Source organism: Lactuca virosa, chromosome 7 (genome assembly GCF_052849685.1).
Source record: "Lactuca virosa cultivar CGN04683 chromosome 7, Lactuca_virosa_CGN04683_v6, whole genome shotgun sequence".
In the NCBI taxonomy this organism is placed as follows: domain Eukaryota; kingdom Viridiplantae; phylum Streptophyta; class Magnoliopsida; order Asterales; family Asteraceae; genus Lactuca; species Lactuca virosa.
Window position 1 is genome coordinate 95,450,401 of NC_136432.1, and position 27,707 is coordinate 95,478,107.

Sequence of the window (27,707 nt, forward strand, 5' to 3'; positions counted from 1 at the left end):
CTCATATCACAAATCCTTGGTAAGTTTTTACTTAGATCCATGGATTAACTTCTATATATTTTAAAAAATCTACTCTTAATTCATTCAAATTCATGATCATGCTTCTTAGAACCCATCTAAGCCCAAAGATTTCTCAAAAAGCTTGCTAGGGCCGAGAATCACCTCAACCCCTTCCATTTCTTCTTCAAAACCGTGAGCAACAAAGCAAGGTGAGTTCATACCCCCTTGTTTTTGGTTTTTACTTGTTTTTGGGGGAGAATGCAAGTACTATTTGTTTATCTATGTGTGTATGCTTGTTATATGTGATTTCTTTGGTTTATGTTGTGAAAATATGATATTATTTGCTAAATCTTGAAATCTATGGCTAAAGTGTGAAGAATACATAAACAATGTACATAATAAACAACTTACTTCAAAGATCAAAGGATCTTTAGGCTTAAGAAGTGAAAACAAAGTCAAAATCCTTATAAGTGTCATTTTTGCAAAAATAAGCAAAGTTTGGGTAAAATATGATATTTTCGGTTTTATAAGGACAAAATAGTATTATTTACATAGAAATCTAACTTTTATGAAAATAACACTTATCTAGGGGTCAAAAACATAAATTTTAGCTTAATGGGCTTTAAATTTGGGCCTCACGAGTTTTGGGCCCAAAGTTGCAAAAAATGAAGTATTTGAGGGGCTAAAATGGAAAAGTTAACGAACTATGAGTTTAAAACGTGAATAAAACTGTTTTAAGGGCTGAAAATGACTTTGATGTAACAATTGGACTAAAAATGCAAAGTTTTCGACTTTGGGGTCAAAATTGTAAAACTTACGAAAATTGAGCCAAAAATGTAAACTTTTTTCAACTAAGGGCTTGAAATGGCAAATACAATAGTTTTGGGCTGAATTTATTATTTCAAATAAAGTTTGGGTCTAAAACGTCAAGAAAAACGGTTTAAGGACCAAAAATGTCAATTTTCATAAAAGGGGACTAAAAGTGCCATTTTTATAGATAAAGGAGCTGAAATGGTCAAACTAAATGTTTTTGGGCCAATTAGACGAATATTAAATTATTGGGTTAAAAATATTAAGTTTATAACGCATGGTTTTAAATATATATATATATATATATATATATATATATATATATATATATATATATATATATACGTATAACCAAAGCTTCGTTATAAATCAAACGTCAGAGTATTTTAATACCTCGAATAAACATTTCGCTTACAACAAATAGCTACATTACGAACTTAAGATCAATAAATTATAAATGATTCAATGGTTGAGCTCAAATATCTTCTATTCGTGCTATTGGGCCTTTATGACCCAATATCATGATTATTGGGCCCAATATAATCACACATGTTTATTGGGCTTCCGGTGATCCAATTACATACCGAGTGGGCCTTTATCAGCTTTAATATGCTATTAGGCCTTAATGGTCCATTTGCATTGCTAATAAGACCCTAAACATTCATAATATGCTTAATGGGCTATAACGTGTCCGTAGCATACTCGACAGCCTGTAATAACATACAAAGTTAGTGGTCCTCTGTTGTCCTCTTTTCTTTGCCTGTTAGGCTTACCTTATATTCAAGTAAACATAAATCGGGTTGTAAAACGATGTTATTCAATTTCATTTGGATTTAGTGAGAAATAACGGGTGACACCAATAAGTGTCGGTCGTAGTCTGTAGTTATAATCAAAGTCTCCTGGAGGGAGAGCGAGAGTTTGTGTATAGATCTATATGGGGGTGACTCCCCCACACCTAAGCTGTTTGCTACAGTTAGACTCGGCCAGTCTAGGGTGACAAAATCTTAATTCAAGACCGGTATTCAATAAAATGCCAAGACAGGCGAATTAGTCATAATTATGCATGGTTATAACGACTCACATAGAGATCCATTACCATCTAAGTAATCATTGTGAAATCATGTTCATATGCTGTGACGATACAATAATACAAAACTATCATACTATTTATATCGGAAAACATCGGGTTTTCCGGGGGAACGACATTATTCACTTTTACTTACAACAACTATAATACAAGAAACTATTATGAAAAACATTTCATTTTTACATGTTTTGAAATCATTCACACGTATACTTATGGATCATCACACCTTTTTCGTAAACAATTTCTGTTTCATAAAATATCGGCTTTTCTGTGTTTTACAAACAATGCAAAACATTTTCATATCAAACCTGCTTATGAACTCACCAACATTATATATGTTGACCGTTTTCAAAATAACTTGTGTTCTCAGGTAACCGTTAGAATGAAGAATTATCAAACGTGTGTCTGAATGTCTTTTGTGTGATGTCATTTGATAAACAATTTATGTTTGGGATTATGTAATGTAAACAATGTACTTGATGTGAACAATGACAGTTGTAATGTATTAATGCATGGTGATGTTTATGTTATGTTTCATGTATAGTCATTGTGATGATATTTCAATTTAAGTCACACGAGCCCTCAGACGTTTCCGCCGTCTGGTTCGGGGGTGTGACAGGTTGGTATCAGAGCTTTGTTTATAGTGAACTAGCATATCTAACCATACATGATATGCAACTATAAACACAATGGGGCTAAATAACTCTGAACAGAGTAAATAAAATACTTACCTATATGCGCGTTTTAGAATAACAACATAATACTAAACAATAAAAGTCTTTGGGGGATTTAAACGTTGCGATTTAACCTGGGCAGTTATGTAATCGTATTGGGGATCAATGTAGCCTGATCAACTACATTCATTCAAAGTAAGATCAACATATGTTTGGGAATAATCGTGATGGTCAATAAACCGAAAACTTACCATCTAACTATTCAAATAGGTTAGAGGAACTAAACCTAAGAAAAATAAACATTGTAAGAGTATTTTAAGAATACTATCCTTATACACCCCAATGCACACACTTTTCACACCTACACTTCCTACGCAGGCGATATGGCAGGAATGCAGCAAGACGGCCCCTACTATCAATCTCTAGTAGTCTATGGGGAGATTGAGGTGGGTCTAGATGACAATCCTGAAGAAAACCCTGAAGGAGGCCCTGCAATGGGTCAGGAGGTGGGACCCAGAATGGAACTGGAAGAGTACGTGGTAACTGATTACGAATATGACGAATCTGACTGGGAGTCAGATGAAGGAAAGGACGTTAAGGAGACACCTAGTGAACCCCACCCATCGGAAGCCCTATCAGACCCACACACGATTCAGGAAAGTGATACAGACTACATACGCTCTCTTGAGAAAGAAATAGCCAATCTCAAGCGTCAACTCTTTGTGGCCGAAGCTAGAGCCGTTCGAGTCGAGCAAAGGGAATAAGTAATCACCCAGGAGGTGAATGAACTGGCTGAACTCCTGATACGCCAGCTTGACGATTGAGTGTCATCTTCATCATAACTGATAGAACGCACTCTAATACTTGTTATTATAGGTCCTACAGTATGTAGAACCAGCTGTATCTCCTACTAGTATTGTGTTTCTATGGATATTATGTCGTAATACTGTCAGATCGTACATTTTCCCATGGAATGTATGCCCTTCAGGCAAATTTTCCTGTATTAAAAATGGTTATTTCTAGTAAGAAATGCTATGTGTTTCAATATGGGGTTTCACTTATGTGCACAAACAAACCATCGAAACCGTTAGATACTCAAGAACCTTGAAACCAAAATAACCAATGAACTCTATGAATAAGACTTAATATTCGTGACAAGTTTACAAATTATCTACTATCATAAACACACCACAGGGATATAGATCGAAACATTGTGAATCATACGACAGAACGCGAAAGTTACAGAGTACCACCGGAAATGACCGTCGTTACTTACGATCCTGCTTATCATCATGCCGCAGAAGATGTCATTCCATAGAAATAACAAGCACACCCGTGAAGCACCACTCTTGCAGATGGACTTTACTACATTCCAAGTTGCTATCACCGCTGCCGTAACCGCTGCTATGGCACAAATCAACACAAACAACACCAACAGAGGTGGAAATAGCGGCGACAACACCAGTCGAAGTAACAACCCCGAAAACCAACGAATGACAGCTTATCAAGGCACTCCAAACCCCAAACCTAAGAGCAGGAAGCGAAAGTATGGGGGTAAGAGAAAGGGGCAGCCAACCCAAGAATCCTCAAAGAAACGACGTTCTGTAGCTGTCCCTATGACTATGACACCTGCTACATTGAAACCAGCAAGACCATATGCTGGGAGCCTTCCGAAATGCAACAAGTGCAATCTCCATCATCAGGGAGCCTATCTAAAGCCGTATTGTAATAGCTGTAACAAGAAAGGACACACCACCCAATACTGCAGATCTCGACCACAACAGAACCAACAGCCAAACAACAACAACAACATCAACCGCAATACTGGGGCTAGCCACACCTGCTATGGGTGTGGGAGAACCGGACATTTCCGCCGAAACTGCCCCAACATTTATAACCAAGGAAATGGAGGAGCGGAAAGGGTTCTGGCTATGGGTCAAGGCGAGAAAATTCAAGACCCAACGGTTGTTACTAGTACGTTCTCACTTAACAACTCTTTCCCCTCGCATCTTACTCGATAGTGGAGCTGAGCGAAGCTTCGTTAGTAACAAATTCGAACACACACTAAAACAACAATCCCAGAAGCTAAACGAAACCTTTATGGTGGAGAGGGCTAATGGGAAAAACCGAATCAACCAAAGATACTTATGTAGGGTACACCTTTACACTAAATAATCATTCATTTCAAATAGAGTTGATACTAGTAAATATTAGGAGTTTTGATGCTGATACTATGTGTCGCGAGAAGGCCGTTTGCCTTCGCCTCCCTAATCACGAAACTCTAATAATCTATGGTGATAAACCTGACGCCAATCCTCGTCCTATCTCGTGCATCAAGGCACAGAAGTGCCTGCACCAGAAGAACTACGTTTTCCTCGCTCATGTTGTGGACAAGACCAAGGAAGAGGTAAGCATACAAGGTATTCCAGTGGCATGCGATTTTCTGGATGTATTTCCCGAAGAACTTCCGGGAATACCCCAGAGAGACAGGTCGAATTTCGAATCGACCTCATACCGGGAACCACATCAATTGCCAATTCACCCTATAGGTTGGCTCCTGCGGAGATGCAGGATTATCAAGCCAATTAAGCGAACTCTTGAGCAAAGGATTCATCACACCCAGCTTCTCACCATGGGGAGCTCCGATTCTTTTCGTTAAGAAGAAATACGGATCCTTCAGGATGTGCATCGACTGTAGAGAGCTGAATAAGCTCACTATCAAAAATCGCTACCTACTCTCTCGGATTAACGACCTATTCGACCAACTTCGAGGAGCAAATTACTTCTCTAAGATAGATCTGCGATCCGGCTATCATCAACTCAAGGTCCGGGATGAGGATATTTCCAAGACCGCTTTCCGAACTCGCTATGGACATTATGAATTTGTTGTAATGCCCTTCGGTCTAACAAATTCCCCTGTCGTATTTATGGACCTGATGAATCGAGTTTGCCGTCCATTCCTTGACAACTTTGTAATCGTTTTCATCGACGATATACTGGTCTACTCTCGAAGCGAAGAAGAATATAGTCGACATCTCCGACAAATTTTGGAAACCCTGCGAAGTGAAAAGTTGTACGCGAAACTCTCTAAGTGTGAGTTCTGGCTCCGTAGCGTAAACTTTTTAGGTCATGTTATCAGCCAAGAAGGGATACATGTGGACCCTTCCAAGGTTAAAACCATTGAAGGATGGGCAGTCCCAACGACACCCACAGAAATTCGTCAATTTCTGGGTCTCGCATACAGAAGATTCATCCAGAACTTCTCTAGGACAGCCAAGCCTCTTACCACACTTACACAAAAGGGCGTACCATTTGAATGGACCGAAAAGCAAGAGGTTGCCTTCCGAACTCTGAAATGAGCTCTCTGTAGTGCACCAGTACTATCATTACCAGAGGGAACTGAGGACTTCGTAGTTTACTGCGATGCTTCAAATCAGGGTTTAGGCTGTGTACTCATGCAACGTGGGAAGGTGATAGCTTATGCATCCTGACAACTAAAGACACATGAGCTGAATTATACCACCCATGATCTCGAATTGGGAGCTGTGGTCTTTGCTTTGAAGATTTGGAGGCACTACCTTTATGGTACAAAGTGCACCATTTTCACTGACCACAAGAGCCTCCAACACATTCTAAATCAAAAGGAGTTAAACATGAGGCAGCGAAGATGGGTTGAGCTGCTAAACGATTACGAGTGCAAAATCAAGTACCACCCAGGCAAGGCTAACGTGGTAGCTGATGCCTTGAGTCGGAAAGAATACTTAAATCGTTGTGTGAAAACTCTTTCAATAACCATTCAATCCCATCTGTCCTCGCAAATCAAAGAAGCCCAGTTTGATGCCATGAAGACAGAAAACAGAACAAGCGAGGCGTTACGTGGAATGGAAAAGAACTTCGAAGTCAAGGAGGATGGAGCATATTATTTCATGAACCGAATTTGGGTTCCTAAACGTGGGGGATTCAGAGAGGTAGTCAAGAATGAGGCCCATAATACACGATACTCCATCCATACGGGTTCAGATAAAATGTACCTGGATATCAAGCAACATTATTAGTGGCCTAACATGAAGACAGAAATTGACATTTACGTTAGCAAGTGCCTCACTTGCACTAAAGTGAAGGTAGAATATCAGAAGCCCTCAGGACTATTACAACAACCGGTAATACCCGAGTGGAAATGGGAAAGGATTACCATGGACTTTGTGACCAAATTACCCAAGACAACTGATGGATTGGATGCTATATGGGTAATAGTTGATAGGTTGACAAAATCCACTCATATCCTGCCAATAAAGGAATCATACAAGATGGAACGATTGACGAGAATCTACATCAAATAAATTGTGAGACTCCATGGAGTACCAATATCTATCATCTCAGATCGAGATAGTAGATTCACTTCACGCTTTTGGCAATCACTTCAGAAAGCTATGGGAACACAACTCGACATGAGCACTGCTTACCACCCACAAAAAGATGGTCAAAGTGAGCGAACCATTCAAACGCTTGAGGATATGCTTCGAGCATGTGTGATAGGCTTCGGAAGGTCGTGGGATACCCACTTACCTTTAATTGAGTTTTCGTACAACAACAGTTATCACACATGCATCAAAGTTGCTCCTTTTGAAGCATTATATGGGCGTAAATGTAGATCACCGTTGTGTTGGGATGAGGTAGGTGACACTCAGCTAGCAAGAGGACAGACACCAAACAATGCATTAACAGGACCAGAAATCATATGTGAGACGACAGAGAAGATGGTTCAAATCAGAGCTCGACTTCAAGCATCACGAGACCGACAGAAGAGCTATACTGATAAACGGCGAAAGCCCTTGGAATTTCATGTCGGGGATCAGGTGTTGCTAAAGGTCTCTCACTGGAAAGGGGTGATTCGTTTCGGGAAACGGGGAAAACTAAACCCACGGTACATTGGGCCATTCGAGATTCTTTCCCGAATCGGTCCAGTGGCCTATAGGCTGCAGCTACCTGGTGAGCTCAGCAGTGTACACCCCATGTTCCATGTTTCCAATTTGAAGAAGTGCTTATCCGACGAAACTCTTGTCATCCCATTGGAAAAATCGAAATCAACGAGAATCTCATGTTCATCGAGGAACCAGTTAAAATCATGGACAGGGAAGTGAAGCGTACTAAGCAAAGTCGCATTCCGATTGTGAAAGTTCGGTGGAACGCAAAACGTGGACCAGAATTCACATGGGAACGCGAAGACCAGATGAAGCAAAAGTACCCTCACCTATTCTCACATTCTCAAATCCAGCTTCAAAAAGAATTTCGGGACGAAATTCCCTCTAACGGGGGGATGATATCACAACTAGGAATTCTAATGATTTTGTAAACATTAACAATGATAACATTTGTGACTAAAACTTGAAAGTATGCATGATGTTTATTCAATAACACCAAAGTTCCATTAATCACCCTATGCAAACACTTCAAATAGTCAACAAAAGATTGGAAAACCTAAAAATACCGGTTTAAGTCCATTATGGACTAGGATTTCCTTATTGGGCCTTGTGGACCAATAAGTTTCCAATTTGACTAGTTTTGTCTTAGAACCCTTAATTGGGCTCTAATTCAACCCACCTTCATGAGATTTGACATTTTTGGGCCATATTGGGCCTAAAATGGAAATAAACTACTCCAATAAGCCTTATTGGGCCATAACTAGCCTAATTAACCTTGTTGGGCCATAACTAATCTAATTAGCCCTAATGGGCCACAAACCTAATCTTTTATGCTAATTGGGCCGTGAACCACCCTAAGGGCCCAATGGGCCGAAAACTTCTTTATGGACCTCATGATTTCAAGTAAGGATCAAGAATTGGGCCAAAATGAATCGTCTTCCCTTCTTAATGCAATTCTCGGCCCATTTAAAAAGAAAGAAAAGATTAGAAGAAGAATTAAGATAAAATGGATTAAGGAGGAAAATTGTGAGCATGCCACCTCCTTATTGCATGGTGGACATCCATGCAATGTCACCTCACCCTCGCTCCCCTCTTCTTCTTCTACTCTCGGCTGAGAGCATCAACACACACACATACACACACTTAATTCACTTCCAAATACTTCCAAATCCTCTCAAGAACACCTTCATTCTTCCATCAAAATTTCGAGATTTGCAAGCATTCCAAGAAGGTTCTTCACTCATATCCCAAATCCTTGGTAAGTTTTTACTTAGATCCATGGATTAACTTCTATATCTTATCAAAAATCTTTTCTTAATTCATTCAAATTCATGATCATGCTTCTTAGAACCCATCTAAGCCCAAAGATTTCTCAAAAAGCTTGCTAGGGCCGAGAATTACCTCAACCCCTTCCATTTCTTCTTCAAAACCGTGAGCAACAAAGCAAGGCGAGTTCATACCCCCTTGTTTTCGGTTTTTACTTATTTTTGGGTGAGAATACAAGTACTATGTGTTGATCTATGTGTGTATGTTTGTTATATGTGATTTCTTTGGTTTATGTTGTGAAAATACGATATTATTTGCTAAATCTCGAAATCTATGGCTAAAGTGTGAAGAATACATAAACAATGTACATAATAAACAACTTACTTCAAAGATGTAAGGATCTTTAGGCTTAAGAAGTGAAAACAAAGTCAAAATCCTTATAAGTGTCATTTTTGCAAAAATAAGCAAAGTTTAGGTAAAATATGATATTTTCGGTTTTATAAGGACAAAATAGTATTATTTCCATAGAAATCCAACTTTTATGAAAATAACACTTGTCTAGGGGTCAAAAATATAAATTTTAGCTTAATGGGCTTTAAATTTGGGCCTTACGAGTTTTGGACCCAAAGTTGCGAAAAATGAAGTATTTGAAGGGCTAAAATGGAAAAGTTAACAAACTATGAGTTTAAAACGTGAATAAAACTGTTTTAAGGGCTGAAAGTGACTTTGAAGTAAAAATTGGACTAAAAATGCAAAGTTTTCGACTTTGGGGTCAAAATGGTAAAACTTACGGAAATTGAGCCAAAAATGTAAACTTTTTTCAACTAAGGGCTGGAAATGGCAAATACAATAGTTTTGGGCTGAATTTATTATTTCAAATAAAGTTTGGGTCAAAAAAGTCAAGAAAAACGGTTTAAGGACCAAAAATGTCAATTTTCATAAAAGGGGACTAAAAGTGCCATTTTTATAGATAAAGGGGCTGAAATGGTCAAACTAAATGTTTTTGGGCCAATTAGACGAATATTAAATTATTGGGTTAAAAATATTAAGTTTATAACGCATGGTTTTAAAAATACATACATATATATATATATATATATATATATATATATATATATATATATATATATATATATATATATATATATATATATATATATATATAACCAAAGCTTCGTTATAAATCAAACGTCAGAGTATTTTAATACCTCGAATAAACATTTCGCTTACAACAAATAGCTACATTACGAACTTAAGATCAATAAATTATAAATGATTCAATGGTTGGGCTCAAATATCTTCTATTCGTGCTATTGGGCCTTTATGACCCAATATCATGATTATTGGGCCCAATATAATCACACATGTTTATTGGTCTTCCGGTGACCCAATTACATACCCAGTGGGCCTTTATCAGCTTTAATATGCTATTAGGCCTTAATGGTCCATTTGCATTGCTAATAAGACCCTAAACATTCATAATACACTTAATGGGCTATAACGTGTCCGTAGCATACTCGACAGCCTGTAATAACATACAAAGTTAGTGGGCCTCCGTTGTCCTCTTTTCTTTGCCTGTTAGGCTTACCTTATATTCAAGTAAACATAAATCGGGTTGTAAAACAATGTTATTCAATTTCATTTGGATTTAGTGAGAAATAACGGGTGACACCAATAAGTGTCGGTCGTAGTCTGTAGTTATAATTAAAGTCTCCTGGAGGGAGAGCGAGAGTTTGTGTATAGATCTATACGGGGGTGACTCCCCCACACCTAAGCTGTTTGCTACAGTTAAACTCGGCCAGTCTAGGGTGACAAAATCTTAATTCAAGACCGTTATTCAATAAAATGCCAAGACTGACGAATTATTCATAATTATGCATGGTTATAACGACTCACATAGAGATCCATTACCATCTAAGTAATCACTGGGAAATCATGTTCATATGCTGTGACGATACAATAATACAAAGCTATCATAATATTTATATTGGAAAACATCGGGTTTTCCGGGGGAACGACATTATTTACTTTTACTTACAACAACTATAATACAAGAAACTATTATGAAAAACATTTCACTTTTACATGATCATTCACATGTATACTTATGGATCATCACACCTTTTTCATAAACAATTTCTGTTTCAGAAAATATCGGATTTTCTGGGTTTTACAAACAATACAAAACATTTTCATATCAAACCTGCTTATGAACTCTCCAACATTATATATGTTGACCGTTTTCAAAATAACTTGTGTTCTCAGGTAATCGTTAGAATGAAGAATTATCAAGCGTGTGTCTGAATGTCTTTTGTGTGATGTCATTTGATAAACAGTTTATGTTTGGGATTATGTAATGTAAACAATGTACTTGATGTGAACAATGACGGTTGTAATGTATTAATGCATGGTGATGTTTATGTTATATTTCATGTATATTCATTATTAATGATATTTCAATTTAAGTCACACGAGCCCTCGGACGTTTCCGCCGTCTGGTTCGGGGGTGTGACACATCATGGTATACAACGCGTAACGAGATTGCCCCGAATTCCCTTTCTGATGAAGCTGCGTATGCGGGGCGTAATGGATGGGTACGCATGGCGTACTCATGAGAAATCCTTTTGGGTCATTTTTGGGCCTTGGTTCATTTTAGGTTTGGCTCATGGTTAGATGGGTCAAGTAAGGGAAGGGTAAAATAGTCTTTTACCCCCTTAGCATGATGAAATATGATTGGACCTTGGATTATGGGTGATTACCCTAAATATTTATTAGAATGATTTTGGTTATGTTCAGTGTGAGGAGCCTTGTAGCAGCAGTGTGTGTGTGTTTCAGTTATCTTTAGATTAAGGTGAGTCTCCTCACTGTATGTCACAACTAACATTTTTAGCTAGGAAATTCTATTTTCATGTAAAAATCAGCTATTGTAAGGCTTGTACTCTAAGTGAATATCATGCTATATGCAAAAATGAAATCATCCATTTGAATCCAAACTCCTGAGTGAAGTTCAAAACCAAATACAATACATCTCATATATTCAACTATGAGTTGAAAACCCTAAAAATCCCGGTTCAAGTTTATAGTGGACTAGGATCCTCTTATTGGGCCTAATGGACCAATAAACTTTCAATTTGGCTATTTTGGGCCAAGGAACCCTATTTGGGCTGTAGTTGGACCCACACTCATGAAACTAAAGTATTTTGGGTCATGTGGGCCTAGAATGACTCATCTTATCCCTCATAGGCCATGATGGGCTGTAAATGGTTTCATAAGCCCTAATGGGCCGTAAACTATTTTCTCGGGCTTCATTGGGCCGTAAACCCTTTTCCTTACCACTAATTGGCAGTGAACCCTCATAAGGGCCCAATGGACCAAAAATCTTCATCTTGGGCCTCATAATTTCGAACTAAATCAAGAAAAGGCCCAAACTCTTTCATTCCCTTTTTCCTTTTCCCCATTCTCGACCCAATTAAAAAAAAGGAAGAGATAATAAGAGGATTGAAACCATGACACCTCAGTGTTGCATGGTGGTCATCCATGCACAATAACCACCATACAACAATGTAAAATCACATACTTCTAAGCACTTACATCTTGAACCACCATGTATTAACTAATTTAATCACCTCTCTTTTCTTCTTATTATTCTCGACCAAGACTTCAATTCCCCCCATTCATTACATCAATTTTCTTCAAGCACTCTCTTATACTCCCTCTCAAACACAAGAATATTTCATTCATCCAACCTTTGCAATTTTCGTGATCTTGTATGTGATACCAAGGATCTTACATCAAGTATCATCTACTTAGTAAGTTATCATCTTACATAAGTTATTGTTTTCATTATATGCTAAGAATACTTCCTTACAAGGCTTCATTTCTTGTTCTAAGCTCCCTAGAACCATCAAGTGTCGAAAACCTCTTCAAGAGGTTTGGTAAGGCTGAAATCTCCTCAAATCTTCTCATCAAACCCGAAACCATCACCCCAAAGTGAGTTCATACCCCTATTTTCGATTTTTACTTTGTTTTGGGGGAGAATACAAGTTGTTTTGTGTAGATCTATGTATGCATGCATGATTTGGTGTGCTTTTCTAGTTATGTATGCGTTTATGTGTTATAAACTTCATGGACTTAAGGATCTACTAAAAGATGATGATATTGGTTTGACATAACACTTATTTCAACTCATCTCACATGAAAAGGTTTAAAATACATTTAGTTTACTTGAAGCTAAGAAAAACTTTATGAAAGGGGCTAAAAGCGACAAAATGACAAAAGTATGGGTTATTTATGTAACTCACGGCTAGTAAGGGGTTCAAAAGGAAACTTTTGCTAAACAAGGCTAACCTCGACATTTGAGACCTTACAAGGACTAAAAATGTAAACATTTTTATAAATGGGCCTTATTTGGGCTTCTCACGGTTTTGGGCCCAAAAATTGTAATTTTTGATCTTTTGTGGGCTTAAATGTCATTTTCAAGAAAGTTGTGCCAAAAACATAAATTTTTGATAAGAAGGGTTAAAGTTGTGAAAATATAAAAATTTGGACCAAAAAGATAAAATTTTCTATAATGGGCCGAATATGTATATTTTCATAAAAATCAAGCCAAAAATGATATTTTTGACAAAAGCGAGTTAAAAATGTTATTTTTACAAAAACTAGCCTTAAATACAAGTTTTGTCCAAAAAAGGGGCCTAAAATGTTATTTTTACAAAATCGGGCCTTATTGGTAAATTTTTGGCTTAATGGGCTAAGAATGTCATTTTTACAAAAAGTGGACTTTTATGCCATTTTGGTAAATAATTGAACTAATACTAGCAATATAATAACAAACAGACTAATTTTGCCATTCTCATATTATTGGGCCTTAGTGGCCCGTTTTTATGCTTGATAGGTCCTGAATACTATTTATACGTTTATTGGGCCTCATTAACCCATTAACATGCTCGACGGACCATGGATACTCTTTGCGTGCTGTTTGGGACTGTAAATACCTTACATGTGAAATGGGCCTTAGTTGTCCTTTTACATATATTTTGGGCCCATGTTATATAATCTTATTCCTTTCGGTCCTGGAAATGACTTACATGTTTAGTGAGCCTTAGTTGTTCACTTACATGGTTCATTGGGCCTGGAATGTGTTTTATATGTTTCTCTTCACGTATATTCGATTAAGGATCTAGTGAGACGTGTCGGTTGACACCTATTGAGTGTACGATCGTAGCCTATAGTTATAACTAGAGTCTTTTGGAGGGAGAGCGGGGGTTTGTGTATAGATCTATACGGGGATGACACCCCACACCTGAGCTGTTCGCTACAGTTAGACTAAACCAGTCTAGGGTGACGAAAACCTTATTCTATTTTCCGTCGGCACCCATAAACGCAAAGACAGGCGAAATTGTCATTATCTAGTATGGTTATAATGGCTCACTTAGAGGAATTAACATTATGAAATTTATGGGAGACCATTCTCTTTTCTCTTTGGATTACTCGGGAACATTCTCGCGCCGGTACTCAACCCTGGGGTTTGATATACCAACATTCTCTTTACAGGCAACATAGGGTTGTCTGGGGGCATTCTCTTTACATTCTGTTCATTCAATTTTGACATTCTATTCATTCAATTTTGACATTCTATTAAACAATAACATACATGCATTAATACAAGATCGGAAACAAACATACCAAACTATTTTAAGAAAATACAAGATTTTCATGTGATTACAAAGTTATACAAATCATTTTCTCAAACATGCTTATGAACTCACCAACATTTCTATGTTGACCCTTTTAAATTAACTTGTATTCTCAGGAAACCGTTGAAGCAGGTTGGGCTGAACAAACTAATGGATGTTTTGTTATATTTTGTTTCATCATACTTTAATTATTTTGGCATGTAATATTCAAACACAATACTCAATGTAAACAATGTATGTTGTTATATTACATGTGTGATGATGATGATGTTATGTTTCAATTATATACTATGTGATGATACTACAAGGATGAAGTCACGCACAAGCCCCCAGACGTTTCCGTCGTCTGGTTCGGGGGTGGGACACTATACTTGTGGGTCGAAGGCACCAATGTCGGCCCACTGGAATGTGTTAGGTAGAATGTTAGCTGTCTTTGTGACTCTTGCATTGTATGTTGGGCTGGGCCCATGGACATGCATGTAGGGCTAGGCCCAATTTCATGAGAGGGTTGGGCCCATTGTATGTTGGAATATGCCTATTTTATGACAGGCTAGGCTCAAATATATGTTGGGTTGGGCCTATTATTTAGGAAGGGATAGGCCCATTATTATGGGTTGGCCCAATGTGCGGGCTAGGTCCAATGTTATGTATGATATGTAGTAGTTTATGGAACCCACTAAGCTTTGTGCTTACAGTTTTATGGTTATTGTTTCAGGTACTTCTAGTTCGAAAGGGAAGGGCCCGACGTGACTGCACAACATTCCCCACAGTTTTGTTCCGCAGTAGCGGTTTATGACTTTTACTCTAATGTTTAAATACTATTTTTTACCTTGAATGATTTTGGGAACAAATTATTATGTGGATTAATGTTTTAAAAATGAAAATTTTTCCATGGATTTTTGGGACGTTTCATATAATCAATTATTCAACTATTTGTTTGATTCGATGTTGTGAATAGTTTAGATATTCATGTTGTAACTAGCCCTACTTTGAACATGCATGAGTTAGAATGTTAAAATGAGTATAGGTTATACCAACAAAGGAATTATGGAACACTAAATTACTTATAGTGGTACGGTTGTGTAAACGTGTTAGGAATATATATGACTGGTAAACGGATAAACATACAATTATGACAGTCAGATATATGTTAGGATAAACAATGGAACTAGGTCACTTAGTGGTGAAATTGAGGTCGTTATAATTTTTTTTAATACAAATTATGAATAAAATGATCAATAAAACGTATAACAGATGCTTACATGAATGTAATTTACGAAAGGTATTATGCATGCCAGGAGAAGTTCTGTAGGCCATTGATCATGTGCCCCATACAAGGATAATAAAGTTAATGGAGCCTTGATAGCATAATGAGCTATTATAAATGAAGATCAGATCGTGTAATCAAAACCATATTATCAGCTTCTAAAAAATCTTTTGTGCAATATGTTCTACCAAGGGAAAAATTGTCCATATTTGTAGTGTGAGCATCTCAACCAAACAAAGTAGAACCATTCGTATTAAGAAGACCCATATAAATTCTTCCTACCACCTCCTGTGGCAACTTCATTGCTTTTTATACTCCATAAGCACTTATATAAAAGGATGATAGGAATATGAACATCGTTGATGAATTTAACCTCTAAAGTTTCGCCGCATCAACAACACGCTCGGGATGAAGTGGCTTACAGGCGGCACGATACGTGAGAGGTAAGTTTTGCAGTGTTCAGTCCATGAAAAGAGATGAATGTTTCTTAAACAGTTTGACTGACATTTTGACCAAAGTTGTTTGTTTGCAACGAGTTTTAGGCTATGAGGAGTGGTTATACCCAAACCACTCAAAAAGTGCTGCCAACTCAGCGTCACGTCAGCTACACTACAAACTCTCCACCAAACCACTAGACATTGGAAATTGTTACAACTCCACAATATTTATCTTTTTTTAACATTAAATTAAATAAAAAAACATATTTTAAAACATAAATAAATCTTTTACATTAATTAAAACCATATTACATTAATTAAAAACATTGAATTTTAAAACCTAAATTACTAAAAAAACATAAAAAACATAGAAAAATAAACCTAAATTACTAAAAAAAACATATAATCTAGTTGCTATATTTTTCGTTAACTTGTTGTTGAATTTTTAAAAACGCAGCCATATTTTCTGGGTCGAGATTCGGTTGCGACTTTGTGTTTAAAATTTGAAGATCGGTAAGTGCTATTTTTCGACGACGAGCTTCCTCCGTTGATTCAATTTTTGTTTCTAAAAAACTTAGAGTTTTGTCTATTTTTTCCGCTAGTGTATAATGTATGTAAAATAAGTGTTATTTATAGTTCTAGTATATGGTTTTTAAATTGAAATTTTTTTTTTGGGTCCAACGGTAAAAAAGAAAAAAAGGAACAAAGGAACCGGTCAAAATTTTGACCGTTGTTGTTGCCCTCCTTCTTCCTATTGGTTGTCTTCGAGCATCTTCCCATACCCATCACAGCCAAGCCAACGGACACTGAGGCGGTGTTCATGCATGAGTTGGTTGTCCATGTCAGCATCACGCGTCTTCTTCTACCCCCATTCCGAATAGTCTTAATAAAGCGTTTAGGATTGATTTTTGGTCATGGGGATCGATGAGTAAACCGTTGCCGAGTACCTGCAATAATAACGGGCTGACCTTTAGGTTGACCAAGATAAAAAGGTCGACTTTGTTTAAAAGAAAAAAAGTTTAGACTTTGTTGAATAAGTTGGAAACTTAAATAATGGTTTAAATTTTAGAATGAAACTCTAACACAACGTAACACCTTTAATTAAAGAGACTGAAAATCGCAACCCAGGTTGTTAATTTTTTGCTGAGTTTTTTTTTTGTGAAGTCTAATAATAATAAGTATTTATTAAAAGAATGTGACTGGCACGATTAATGTCTACCGGGCCTCCATTTTTTTGTAGCAACCATTGGTAACCCATGAGCAACGACCTCTTTGATGAAAAACAATGAGTTAAGGTAATGGTTTTATACTTTTATATACTTATTTGTGCATATTTTGATTAGGGATTTTGGCACCAAAACCCTACAAACTTTTACTTTTGTGTTTAAATGGTTACTCAAGTTAATTTTTAATCTCATACACTATCAAACTTAAAAATAACCTGTTAAAAAAGTCAATGTATACTATATCTACCGATTACCATGTGGACATGTGGGAAATGAAGGGACATGGAAAAAAATAGTTGAAGTGGATTGCTTACTCATCTCTATAAAAAACGGGTAAGGGTTTGAAGAGATCAAACCTATAAAATTTGTTCCCCTTTTACGCTCTAAGCCTTCTCCTTAGAACAACTATGTCGAGTTCAAGCTCATCTCGTTCTCTCGATATGGAGGTCTTACCTCCTGTTGAAAAATGCAAATGCATTAACCCCGTACAAGCGAAGTTGTGCGAGTCATGAAGTAGCGATAACCCAACTTGAAGATTTGTAAACTGGCTAAATCCATGGTAAGGGTTGATTTCTTCTTATCATTCTTATATGCCGATTATAGTGTATGTTTTCCCTTTCTATTTAGTAAGTGCATCAGTACAATCATCGATTTGAGCATGCCCTTGTTGTGCGAAACCCTAACTATGTGAAACCCTAATTGACTAAAAAAGGAAGTCGATGGGATTAACTGCTTTTAGCTGTGAAGCGTATTCATTTGATGTTGTTTAATGATATGATAATCGCCAAAATCACAATGTAGCAGCCAATGTTGATTTTGATTACTTTCTTTAGCATGATCAAGATTTCTTAGCAATGTTTAATGTTTGATTTGGTTTAATTTAGATAACAAAAAATTCTTACAAATATGTTAGGTGGATTGACCCTGAAGTGATCATGCATTATAAGGAAACATTATTGAAACTTCACGCGGATTGACCCTCATACATAAAACTGGTTTTGTTACTTCCAATGATAGGCATGATTAAAAATAAAATGGACTACAACATTTGCATTCACTCCCTCCTCACGATTGTCCATGACTAGATCCTCATTTGTGTCATTGTACTACCTATCTGGACACAATTTATTCAAGAAGTCATCATCAATAGTCTTGTTTAAAGGAATAAAATCGTCTGGAATGATTTCATCTTCCAAACCAATATCTTCAAACATAAGATCTATTTTATAAAGTTCTTTATCCTCACCCTAGATTACAGAACCAATTTCATCACTACCTGATTTGATTTGAACTGATACTCTAAATCATCCCCTATAAGGTCAAAATATATGGATATTAGTATTTCTGTCTTCATAAGTTGTATCTATAAAGTGGGCGCAATCCATTTTGTTTTATATGAACCTAATGCCAGTCGCTAAAGGACGATTACGTAAGGAGTAATATAAATTCTCAAAGTCTACTCCAGTAAATCGTTCTAGGAAAGTCACACATCTAGCCAAGTCCATTTCAACAAAATCGACATCAATAAACAAGTAATGATCACCTCCAACATAAGAACATGGGTGGCGCACCGATCTACAAGAAGAAGAAAATAAACACCAACCGGAGAAAGCTTACTCTAACCAGAGAGAATATCATCTTGGAAAAAGCCCTAGGTATCACCGATCTTCTTCGCTTGACACTTCACTTCATCATTTTGACTAATTTAAGAGGGATATCAACAACTATTATCTTTTTTTATACACCCAAAACACACGTGGAAAAGCTTACTAGGATAGTCAATAACAATAGGAAGTCAAGGGCCACATCATCGATAACCGGGTAACCGACCAACTAAAGTAGACATTAATAGGTTATTTTTTGACTTTGATGGTCTATGAGGTCTAAAATTAACTTAAATAACCATTTAAACATAAAAAGTAAAAGTTTGTAGGATTTTGATGTTAAAAACCTATTCCATTATATTTGTAGTGTAAAAGTTCACTGTCTTCGCTTCGGATTAAATCCTTATTCTAATAAATGAATAACTTTATTTTCATATTGACAAGTGTCAAACTATTAGAGTTTGCCATTAATAATATATGTTACATATCATGCCACTTGTCAATCTATTAATTATGAATTTCAAATTTCAAAATTTAAATTTTCTTACTCTAATTACATTAAATTAATAATTGATTCTCCATTTTAAATTTCAAATTTTAAAATTTTTCACTCTAATAATATTAAATTAATAACATTAGATTAAAAAACAAAATAAAACTAATACATATTATATGGTGATATAACTTTATGTATTTATTTAAATAAACGATTATAATTTTATATACCTAAAAAAATTGATTAATAATTTAAATAAACGTATTTATTTAATTTATTTAAATAAATGATTAAGAATTTTGATTTTTTAATATAAAAGCTTAATTAATTTTATAACCGTGGTTCTCACGGTTATAAACTAGTTAATAATATATAAGTTTACAAGCGACACCACCTTATGCATACTATCATAGTCTAGAGACTTCTTGACACGTATAAATTTCAATTATAAAAGTAATGGTGTCGTGGATGTTTTTGGTGCTATTTTCCTAACCCACTCTCCGCACAATTTCAGCTCATTTGACGTATGATTCGCTTGTTTTAAGAACCTCTTCATTAATTTCCTTTTGTACCATCAATATCTTTTTCATTTTAAAAAAAGTTACAAGGATAGAAAATGATGAAAATAAATAAATAACATTATCTTTTAGATTAGATCAGTTCCACATCACAAATCAAAACGTTTATTTTTTTGTTTTTGAAATATCACTAACATGATGGAAATGCTTTTAATTAACACTTATCTACTGACACACAAACGATACTCTTTCAACATGGTCGTTGAAGCTACATGATTTCACATGGATTAACTGCTAATGATGTCTTCAATATCCATATCCAACCACTGACTTGCTATAATAGCCATTGGTTAGAACAGTACTCGTGGAGCCACATTCACTTTCCATAAGAGAAACACTTGACCTGTCGAGCTTGATTGACCACGGATAGTGATTTGTGTTAGCACCCGCACCAACATGAGACGATGACCGTTGCATCCTGATAGCTCGTGGCACATTCCTCCCCTCAAGAGAAGGTCTCCTCTTAATACTACTTGTAGACTGTCTCCCGTGGGCCCAAGTCTGATCCACAGGACGCTGTTTAGGAGCACTCTGGGATCGAACTTTGGCCCTCGAGGACTGGGTGTTAGCCATATAACTTGGGCACACACCCAAATCATTGATAGTTTCCGTATAATCAGCAATAGAATATGTGGAATGTGGTCTAGAATGATCGGGTTTCGAGTAGTATAGTTGACCAGATTGGTCAAAGTCTTCCGGAGGCTCCGGGGAGACACACGGCCATGCATGAGCATGACCCATATCCATTTCAACAATCTTGATGTTTTCTTCCATTAGTTCTTGATTATAGACACCTTGAAGAGATCTATGATCTTTGGTTCTTCTTTGAGCACGAGCTCTAGCTTGAACCATCACTAGTGCATGCATGCACCGAAGGGTTTCAGCTGCCTGTTTTCGCACTAGGTGACCTCTAACTAACGCTTGCAGCTTCACTAGTCCTCTCAATGCATGTAAAGCTTTTCTTGCTAAGTAAGAGCGGAAAACTGATTGAATCTTTATGGCGGAAGTAGCCTCCTTGACATCAATGTTGGTGAGACGTATCATGGTGGTTGCCTCACCTTGTGGTGCTGCCATTGCCGGAGCATGGTTCTTGTGTTCAAAATTTTCAGGTTGGAAAGAGGGGAGTGTAGTGGATGCAATGTCGGTGGAGTTGGGAGTTGTGGTGGAGGTAGCGGATGATCGCCGGAAGCTCCATCTGCTCTTCTCCTTGGGAGTTGTGGGATGGGTGGAGATGGGGGTTCGTGGGGTTCGATCTTGGGTGGCGATTGGTGGCTGATTGGTGGTTCTGTCTTTCTTTCCGGCCAACAAATTCTTGATCCATTTGGTCGTCTTCCCCATTCCTAAACTGTCATTGGATCACCAAAAGTCAATAATTTGTAGATCTGGATCTATATTTCTCATTGATTTCTTGTTCTCAAAATCACCCACCTATCTATTCAATTATTTGTAGATCCCAAGGGAATACTTATATGTTTTCTTCAACCACCTTCTTTCTTCTTTTTGTCATATTTTAGGTTTATTTAAATCTTGGGCATTTTTGCACTAGTCTAAAATATTTTAGTTTAATATTTATGTACTTTTCTTTTGCTTTCTTTGTTTTATACCAAACTTATTTTACTTCTATTTTATGGTCCGTTTCCCATAAACGTTTTTAAAATTTGCACATAGAATATGTGTTTGCTTAAAATTAGAGTAGTAATTTTAGGATTGTAAACGAACATAAAGTTTGATAAATTATTCAGACATCACCTTTATTTACAAATATAAACAATATCTTTTTGTTTGTTCACCAATAATAGGTCTCGTATATACGTTTATTTATGTTTGTTTATTAATGTTCATTTATTTCGTTTATTTATGTTTGTTTATATTTGTTTGTTAACGTTGATTTATGTGTGTTTATGATAATATATATGTTGTTTGCTAGCGTTTATTTATTTATGTTTGTTTGTTAATGTTTATTTAACATTTTTTAAATTATTGATATGATATTAGTGTTAATAAGTGGTCTAATAATAGATTATGAATTTATACACGACAAGCCTAAGGTGTGAAAATTTTTAAGTTTAATTTTTTGTGTAAAATATTATGATAAATATGATATTTAGACTTTATTTTTGAGTTATTTTTAGATTTTGGACGTTTTACATTCTAGGATTCACATATAATTTTTTTATGTATGGTTATTTGTTTGAATGATTATGTATTGTCTATTCTTTTATGTTCATTGGTATTCGTTTGTTAATGTTCATCGATGGTCGATCTTTTGTGTTCATCCATTTACGTTTGTTAATTTGTTTATGTTTGTTCCCGTTTAACATCTTGATGAATAAATACAAGCACAAACAAGAAAATATGATTGTTTATGTGTTCGTGTTCATTTATTAGTTCAGTTGAACTTAGAGAGTTTTTTTTTCTAGTAACTCCATGTCTAATTAGTTTTTATATCTGAGTTCTTTATAACTTTAAAAATCAACAAAAGCTAGCAAAACCATTTTAATTAAACAACACCAAATTAAATGTTACTACTTCAAGTAATAATAATTATTTTCATGATACATACAAAGATTCTTATAATTTTGTAGAAATCGAAAACTTGTATTTAAATAGGCGAGGCTTTTGTTTATGTTTTTACTGAAAGTACATATACAAAAATTTTAATCATGAAGATAGTTGAAAGAGGGAATATGCAATGTATTTCCAACGAAGGGTGGAAAATAAAAATAAAACTAAAATAATAAATTTTATTTTATTGATATTGCCAGCCTCAAGATGCATGTACGTAGGTAGCTTGGGCTAGATAACATGCCCATGTTCTTCACTAAGCCATCTACAAAGAGATATAAAAAAAATTCACTACTCTATGTCGTATACAAAAACAAGTAAGTACGAATAGATCTCGATATATAGTCATAAAACCGGTAGATAGAATTATGACCGTATTAAATAGAACTAGAACCATATATATTCAACCTATACTCTCTTTTCGTTATAGTAGAATTATGACCGTATTAAATAGAACTAGAACCATATATATTCAACCTATACTCTCTTTTCGTTATAGCAAAAAAAAAAAGATTCTTTGTTGTGAAAGAAAAAAAATAGGTTGTGCTTCCTATGTAACTTATTAGGCGTATTTTTGGTGCGCTGCGTAGCAAAACAAATATATGGTTAAAACATATTGACATTTATAATTTTGTCCATGGTTTTTGGTCATTTTTTATATATAGGCCTTTTAAAATTGGAACCTACGACTCTAGAATATTGGAACCGATATTCGAACATGTTATGTCGGTTTTCAATATTTCAAAACCTCTCCTAAAATTGTCGATATTCGGGTTTTAATTTTTTATTACGGAATAAATTGATTGACTATTACAACATATGAAAATTTAATTAACCATATAAATTATTGATAACGTAAATACAACGAATTAAAGGAAAAGTTAAAATTATAAATAAAATATGTTTAAAATTGATGTCAAAATAATTATAAAATCAAAAATGAGTTTTAGCCCTCCTATGTTATTAGCATAACATAAAATTAGAGGTGCAAATTGTGCTTTTCATTAGCATAACATAAACGATTTGTATTTTGTGAGAGTCTCATGCCATTGTGCTTTTCATTAGCATAACATAAAATTAGAGGTGCAAATTGCAATGACTAAATCTTATTTCACTTTTAATTACCTTACAGTTAAATCATAAATGTCTTGTTTAAAAAGATCATGAATGATTAAATGATTTATAATCAAATAATAGTTTGTAATGATATATCAACAACTCAAATTTACCATTTTTATGGAATATAACAAAATCAATTTTAATAAGCTTTATCAACTACATAATTGTTATCTACAGGAACATTTTCATGTAAGCAATTGTGAACATCCAACAAAACATGAAGACCTAAAAAATTAAACGACGACATGCACTTCATTACAACATCCTAGAAATTACACCCAATGAATATTTTTAAAAGTCTAGTTATACAATTTGAAGTGGAATGAACATTAACACCTGCACCATTTTGCAAACTCCATTATAATTTATACGACATGGATCGTTGGGTTTAGACTTTAGACGGTTAGTTGCATAGTTTCGTTTTGGGACCCCGCTGAACATGATTATAACTTTTGTAACACCCATAATTTTTTTTCAAAATTTAACTTTCACACTCATTTCAAATTCATCAAAAACATTACATACTGGTTTTCAAAACGTATAATATCAGAGTTTTCCCAGAAACATAAACAAAACATGAGGAGCTGTACGATCACTCATTCGCCTTGCCGCGATCCCCTGATGTACCTGAAACAATAAACTGAAACTGTAAGCCCGAGAGCTTAGTGAGTTCCCCCAAAATACCGATACACTTCACATTACACATATATAAACAACAGCATGTACTGGGTCCACAACTTTACAGACTGGATTACCCCCTGGGCCCACAGTGTGAGTCTGGATTGCCTTACGGGCCCACAGCTCACATCTGGCTTGCCATCGAGCCCACAATACGAGTCTCCCTTAGCTCGTAACTGGAATGCTCCCGAGCCCACAGTACGAGTATCCCTTAGCCCGTAACTGGAACGCTCCTAGGGTTTGTTGGCTACCGCACGGAGCAGTAAAACCTCAACCCATCCCACATAACATATATCATACAACATCACCACTGAGCATGCAATAATCATATAACATCACAGGTAGTCCTACAGGTCTACCTAACTGGCATAAATACTAGCATGCAACACTAACTCATTTTCAACATCTAACACTGCTAGGATAACATATCCAATGGGCCGACCTTGGTGCCTTAGACCCCTTAGTATAGTGAGGATAACTCACCTCGCAACTGTCGTCTGAAACTAGAAAGCTCAACTCCCGGATCACCAACACGAACTCCACCACCTAGAATTACCATAAAACCCTTTTTCATAAATTTCCAAATTACCAAAATACCCTCAGAAGTCAACTGGTCAACTCTTGGTCAAAGTCAAAGTCAATAGTCCATGTTGACTAGACTCGTTGAGTGCAGTTCACCGACTCGTCGAGTCCTTCCTGAACTCGAGATGTCGTGAAATCCTTGGTTGACTCGTCGAGTTTCCTCGCAACTCGCCGAGTTCACGCGTATCAAAGGGTTTTGGAAAAACCCTAGCCGACTCGCCGAGTCATACATCTGACTCGCCGAGCCCAAGGCAATCTTCATCGGACTCGCCGAGTTGTTCATCCAACTCGTCGAGTACATGGCTATCTTCATATGACTCGCCGAGTCGACCTTGCGACTCGCCGAGTCCCTTCAATCCTTTAACCATACAAATGCTTTTTAAGTCATGCAAAGGCTCCATATTGCAGATCCACCTTCCCAAGGCATGTTTATCACGTAAAGTTGCAAACTTTACGTGCATGCATGGCTCTAAAGGCTCTTAATGACGAATCCAAGCTTACAATGGAGTTTTTCACTCAAGGAGGGCTTTAAACATGACCAAGCTCGAAACTTTATGAACCTAAAAGCCAAGAAGGGTCCAAATCTGAAGTTGCAACTTCAGATCTAACTCATACACCACAATATAATCATAACCAAGCCAAAACAACCCTAAACCTCACCCAAATGAGATCTAGAAAGAAATGAGGTAAATGTGACGACTTGATACCTTCAAATGATGCTAACTAAGGTATATTTCTGATCCCCCACACTTTCCTTGCTTCTAGTCTCTTGTCCTCCAAGTTCTTCTATCAAAGATCCACTTTCCAAAGCTTAAAACACACAAGAATGAAGCACTACACGGATTAGGGTTTTCTGGACTCTCAAGGGACTGTAAAGAGGCCGAAGGAGGCTTATGATTCTTTAAAGAGGGTGCAAAACCCCGAGATTTAGGGTTTCATCTGCCAGCTCCTACTCGTTGAGTCCCTTCTTGGACTCGGCGAGTTGGTCACTAAATTACATGGACCAATCCGCTGCTACTCGACGAGTAGGGCAACCAACTCGTCGAGTAGACCTTGAAATCAAAGAAATTCTTATTTAATCAATACTTGAGAATCGGGGCGTTATAATTCTCCCCCACTTGAACTAGATTTCGTCCTCGAAGTCTGCCGTGGCGAACAGTTCCGGATAGTGCTCCCGCATCTCTGCCTCTGGCTCCCACGTCCACTCGGACCCCCTACGATGCTCCCACTGTACCTTTACCAAAGGTATCTCCTTGTTCCTCAAAACTTTCATCTTCATCTCCAGTATGGCCACAGGCCTCTCGACATAATTCAGGCGTTCATTGACCTGAATATCATCCAGCGACACCACTGCCTCCTGATCCATAATGCACTTTTGCAACTGCGAAACGTGGAAAGTGCTGTGGATCCGACTAAGCTCCTCCGGTAGCTCTAGCCTATACCTTGCCAACCCTGCCAATGATCCTGAACGACCCAATGTAACGGGGACCAAATTTCCCCCTCTTCCTGAAGCGGATCACACCCTTCCTGGGTGAGACCTTCAGGAGAACCATATCACCCACCTAAAATTCTAACTCAGATCGACGTCTGTCGGCGTAACTCTTCTGCCGACTCTGAGCGGTCTGCAATTGCTGCCTAATCTGCTGAATCTTCTCAGTAGTCTGCAAGACTACTTCTGTCCGCCCCATCACCCTTTCTCCCACCTCACCCCAACAAATCGGGGTGCAGCATCTCCGTCCATACAGCAGCTCGAAAGGCGGGGCGCCAATGCTGGAATGATAGCTGTTGTTGTAGGCGAACTCAGCAAGCGGTAGGTGGGAATCCTAGCTCCCACCGAAGTCAATGACACACGCCCTCAACATGTCCTCGAGGGTCTGAATGGTCCGCTCGCTCTGACCGTCAGTCTGCGGATGGAATGTTGTGCTGAAGTGCAACCGCGTGCCCAACTCCTCGTGAAACTTCTGCCAGAAACGGGAGGTAAACCTAACATCTCGGTCGGAGACAATGGAGACGGGAACCCCATGGCGAGACACGATCTTGCGAACATACAGGTCGGCCAACTTCTCGGCCGACGAACTCTCCCGAATAGCCAAGAAATGGGCACTCTTGGTCAATCGATCCACGATGACCCATATAGCATCAAATCCCTTCGCCGTCCTCGGCAAATTGGTAATGAAATCCATCGTGATATGTTCCCATTTCCACATGGGAATCTCTAGAGGTTGCAGCTTACCATGCGGCCTTTGATGTTCGGCCTTGACCATCCTGCAGGTCAAGCACCTCTCGACATACCAAGCGATTTCTCACTTCATACATGGCCACCAGTAACTCAAACTCAGGTCTCTATACATCTTGGTGGCCCCCGGGTGAATAGAAAAATGAGACTTATGAGCCTCCTCCATTACTGTCTTCCTGACCCCACCAGACATCGGAACCCAGAACCAACCGCATCGGGGCAATAATCCCCGACTATCCTGCACAAACCGGGTATTCTCACCCTTGATCCTCTCCAGCTTCTAATTCTCCGGTCGCATGCCCTCAACCTGGGCATCTCTGATCAAACTCACAAGCGGAGAATCCACCAATATCCTCATACAGACTGCTGGGGTGGAAGACCCAGCTGACTTGCGGCTCAAATCATCCGCAACCACATTCGCTTTACCTGGGTGGTAAAGGATCTCACAATCGTAGTCCTTGACT

The 27,707-nt window shown here is 37.2% G+C and overlaps 1 pseudogene; it reads right to left on the reverse strand.

The window, feature by feature from the left end:
- Positions 1 to 20,111: 20,111 nt before the first annotated feature.
- On the reverse strand, positions 20,112 to 21,512 carry LOC145123675 (protein IQ-DOMAIN 19 pseudogene; annotated as a pseudogene).
- Positions 21,513 to 27,707: the final 6,195 nt, after the last annotated feature.